This window comes from Petaurus breviceps, unplaced genomic scaffold, assembly GCF_028583685.1.
Source record: "Petaurus breviceps papuanus isolate PSGF00001 unplaced genomic scaffold, PetGlider_PUasm1.0 567, whole genome shotgun sequence".
Lineage (NCBI taxonomy): Eukaryota > Metazoa > Chordata > Mammalia > Diprotodontia > Petauridae > Petaurus > Petaurus breviceps.
In genome coordinates this window covers 8,734,692-8,739,310 of record NW_027186383.1, presented here as the reverse complement: position 1 = coordinate 8,739,310, position 4,619 = coordinate 8,734,692, and the positions used below count along the sequence as shown (strand labels likewise).

Below are 4,619 nucleotides of genomic sequence, written 5' to 3'. Positions count from 1 at the left end.
CAAGTCCAACGGGGCATGGAAGATCTTTAAATCCCATAACCCTTACAAATCCTTCTGGTAAAAAATGGATATTCAATGAAATTGAGGAATGCCAAGCATTTCTGATGAAAAGACCAGAGTTGACTAGAAAAAACAAATCTGACTTTCAAATACAAGACTCGAGAGAAGCACAAAGAGGTAGACAAGAAAGGGAAATCGTAAGAAACTTAATAAGGTCAAACTGTTTACAGTCCTACGCGGGAAGATGATACTTGTCATTTATAAGAACTTCTTCATTATTAGGGCAGTTAGAAGGAGCATATATAGACAGAGGGCACAGGTGCGGATTGAATATGAAGGGATGATATCTTAAAAAATAAAAGTAAGGGGTGAGAGAGGAATGTACTGGGAGAAAGGGGAAAAGAGCGATAGAGTGGGGTAAATTATCTCACAAAAAAAGAAGCAAGAAAAAGCTTTTACAGTGGGGGGGCGGTGGAAGATGGGGAACATGAGAAAAAGTGAGTGAACCTTATTCTCATCACATTGGCTCAAATAGGGAGTGACACATACATTCAATTGAGTGTAGAAATCTATCTTACCCTTCAGAAAAGTAGGGGAGGAAGAGGGAAAGAGAAGGGAGAGGGTGATAGAAGGTAGAGCACATTGAGGGAGGGGGTGGTCAGAAACAAAACACTTTTGGGGAGGGACAGAGTGAAAGGAGAGAGAGAATAGAATAAACAGGGTGATGGGGAATAGGATGGAAGGAAATACAGTTAGCAATAGTAACTGTGAAAAGAATTTTGAAGCAAGTTTCTCTGATAAAGGCCTCATTTCTCAAATAAATAGTGAACTGAGTCAAATTTTTAAAAATAAAAGCCATTCACCAATTGATAAATGATCAAAAGATACGAAGTCATTTTCTCAGATGAAGTAATAAAAGCTATCTATAGCTATATGAAAAAAATTCTCTAACTCACTATGGATTGGAGAAGTGCAAATTAAAATAATTTTGAGGTACTACCTAATACCTATTAGATTGACTAATAGGACAAAAAAGGAAAATGACAAATGTAGGAGGGGATGTGGGAAAAAAATGAGACATTGTTGCACTGTTGGTGGAGTTGTGAACTGATGCAATCATTCTGCAGAGCAGTTTAGAACTATGCCCAAAGGCCTATAAAACCAGACATACCATTGACCTAGCAATACCACTACTAGGGCTGTATCCCAAAAGAGATTTAAAAAAAGGAAAAGGACCTACATGTACAAAAATATTTATAGCAGGTCTTTTCCAGCTGCAAAGAATTGGACATTGAGGGGATGCCCATCAACTGGGGAATGACTGAACAAACTATGGTATGTGATTATGATGGAACACTATTGTGCTATAAGAAATGATGAGCAGGAAGCCCTCAGGAATACCTGGAGAGATTTACATGCACTGAGGCAAAGTGAAGTGTACTGTGCACACAGTAACAGCAATTACTGTAAGATGATCAGCTGTGAATGACTTAGCTATTCTCAGCAATGCAATGATCCAAGCCGGCCCCGAAGGACTTAGGATGAAAAATACTATCCATCCGCAGAGAAAGAGCTGATGGTGTCTGAATATAGATTGAATCAGACTTTTTTTATTTTCTTTATTTTTCTTGAGCTTTTTTTGGTCTATGTTTTCTTTCACAACATGACTAATATGGAAACTTTGCATGACTACACATGTATAATCTCTATCAAATTACTTGCCTTTGCAGTGAGGGGAATGTGGAGGGAGTGAGAGAATTTGTAACTCCAAGTTTTAAAAGTTAAAAATTGTTTTTACATGTAACTGGGGGGAAATAAAATGCCAAATAAATTTCAACGACAACAAAAAAAGAATGGTGGCACCCTAGGCACATTTGTGGGCAGCAGAGCAAGGAGCATGGAAAATTAGGGTGAGAGAGGTGGGCAGGAGGGAGATATGGAATAGATAGGAGTGAAGGGGATCAAGAGGACATTTAGGGGTATTGGCCCACACAGCCTCCTCATCCTCCAAAGGAAGACAGAATGGAAAATGTCATCGCATTGACATCTAGCATGGAGCTGCGAAATCACAGAATTTTGAGTTGGAAGGGACCTTGGCATCCATCTTGTCCAACCCATTGACCAAAAGAATCCCGACTCTAATATCCCTGCAGAGTGATCTCACCTGGGGGTGAGGGGCGCTCACTAGGCTCCCAGGCAGCGCCTTCCCCTTCAGGACAGTTCTAACTCGAAGGAGAATTTTCGATCCTATTCAGCCTTAATTGTCTCCTTTGTAACTCCCTCCCCCTCTCTCCCTCCTGGTTCTGCCTCTTGGGGCGGAGCGCTACAAGTCAGGGCCGGCCTATACAATCCTTTTCTTCTGACTGAGAGGTGATGAGCGGAAGATACTGAGGGAGAGCGACAGGGAGCGAGAGAGAGTTTTTGAGACAGCCAGCGTGGGAATTTGTCTTGCTTGATTATATTTGTTGCAAGGGTTCTGTTTTGAAGAGGGAGGTGGGAGGGAGAAATGGTGTAGCAATAGGGTGGCCTGCCCCACCCCCCAAAAAGGCAGCAAAGAACGAAAAGAGGGTCATTGTAGGATTTTTGAAACGCCAGAAAGAACTCTACACAAATAGGGTAGTTATTTGGTGAATTTGAGTTACATGTCTGATGTCGAGTTTGAACGTTACGTATCGACTTTCTTATAGTCTTGAAAGGGAAAGGAGGCAGGGCATTAAAGAGATTTGCAGGTCCACCTCCAATCCTCTTTTTTCTGTTCCATTTTTGTATATAAAAATGCTCGTTTTGCTTAATGTTTCTTAAATTCAGAATAAAAAAACTAAAGAGATTGATGGTCTAAGGATGTGAACAAATTTCTCAAAAGAGTAGCAAACTATGAATAACCATATGAAAGAATCCTCCAAATCGCTAGGAAGAGAAATGAAAATCAAAACAACGCTGAGGGGGGCGGCTAGGTGGCGCAGTGAATAGAGCACTGGCCCTGGAGTCAGGAGGACCTGAGTTCGGAGTCAGCCTCAGACACTTGACACACTTACTAGCCGTGTGACTTTGGTGGGTCACTTAACCCCAACGGCCCTCCAAAAAAAAAGCAAAACAAAAACAAACAAAAAAACCCCAACCCTGAGGTCTCAACTCCTGCCCAGCAAATAGGCAAATGTGACAGGATTTGGGAATTATGCAAATAAAGTTGTCAAAGGGTCCGTACTCTTTGACCCAGATTTGACCCAGAGATTCCATCTATAATCTTTAAGCAAGTACTCTTCGATAGCAACAATTGGCTGCCCATCAATTGGGGAATGGCTAAGCAAATTGAATGCAATCCAATAAAGCAATGTAATGTAATTACTGATTTGAGGCAAGCTAGGGGGCGCCATAGTGCACAGAGCGCTGGACTTGGAGTCAGGAAGACTCATCTTCCTAAATTCAAATCCTGCCTCAGACACTTATTAGCTAGGTGACCTTAACCTTTAAGCAAGTCACTTAACCCTGTCTGCCTCAGTTTCCTCATCTGTAAAATGAGCTGGAAAAGTAAATGGCAAGCCACTTTTTTTTTTTTATCTTTGCTGGAAAACTTCAAAAGGGGTCATGGAGATCTGGACATAACTGAAAAAGACTCAATAACAACAAAGAAATGACCAGTACAGTGAAAGATCCACAGGAGCTGATACCAAGAGAAGTGAGTAGAGCCAAGAAAACAGTAGACCCAATGACTACAACAATGGAAATAAACAACTACAAAACAATGAAAAATGAATGTTATATGATTACAACACAGTCATGCCCCCCCTACTAAAAAAAGATTTGACAAAACACCTCATCCACTCTGGTGGGCGGGAGGGGTGCGGGATGGGACTACAGGGGTGGAACATTGCATACTTTGTCAGATTTTTAATGTATTAGTTATCAATAATGCTAATTATTAATAATTACTAATTTTCTATCTCAGTTATTTAAGTATCAATGTGTTGATCTTTTTTCTTCATTTTTCTTTTCTTTTTAAAAAATTCTTCGACCTGGAGAATGGCTTTTAGTGAGGGGAAAAGGAGAGGGGTCCAGGAGGAATTCTGGTGAGGTAAAAACATATCAATAAAACTTGATTTTCAAAAAAGGGAGATTGACCATGAGGAGTCTAGCATGGCAGTGGTCATCCAGGTTGGGGGGGGGGGGGCTCTATCTGTGTCCAGCCTGGCAGGGGTGGGGGTAGATGATGAGTTCTGAGGATACTCTGCATCTACTCTGTACCATGGAGAGACAAAGAAGATGAATGAACCCTGCTCCCAAGGAGAGTTCCATGTCAGTGAGGAGCACAGGATGCACCAGATGAACCAGGTACAATTACAAATAATGAGAAGCCCCTTCTTTTTCACCATCCTTTCTAATTTTATGCACATTTCCCCTTTTGATGGGAAGTGAAGTTGAAAGGAGCCCTGGATATGTTAGCAAGAAACATGAGTGTAAATCCTGATTCTCGTACTTGCTTCCTGTGGGTTTCTGGATATTAGAATAGCAAATATTATGGTCTCAAAGCTAGGAGGACTTAGATTCAAATCTTCTGACACACCCTGACTGTGTGACCCTGGGTAAGTCACTTCATTTCTATTTTTAAAATTTATTTATTT

At 41.0% G+C, this 4,619-nt stretch overlaps 1 protein-coding gene across 5 annotated transcripts in view; it reads right to left on the bottom strand.

Moving 5' to 3' along the window:
- LOC138173263 (G-protein coupled receptor 35-like) overlaps window positions 1-4,619 on the bottom strand; it is a 39,224-nt gene that overhangs the window by 5,905 nt on the left and 28,700 nt on the right. The gene's annotated exons all lie outside the window — the stretch shown is intronic.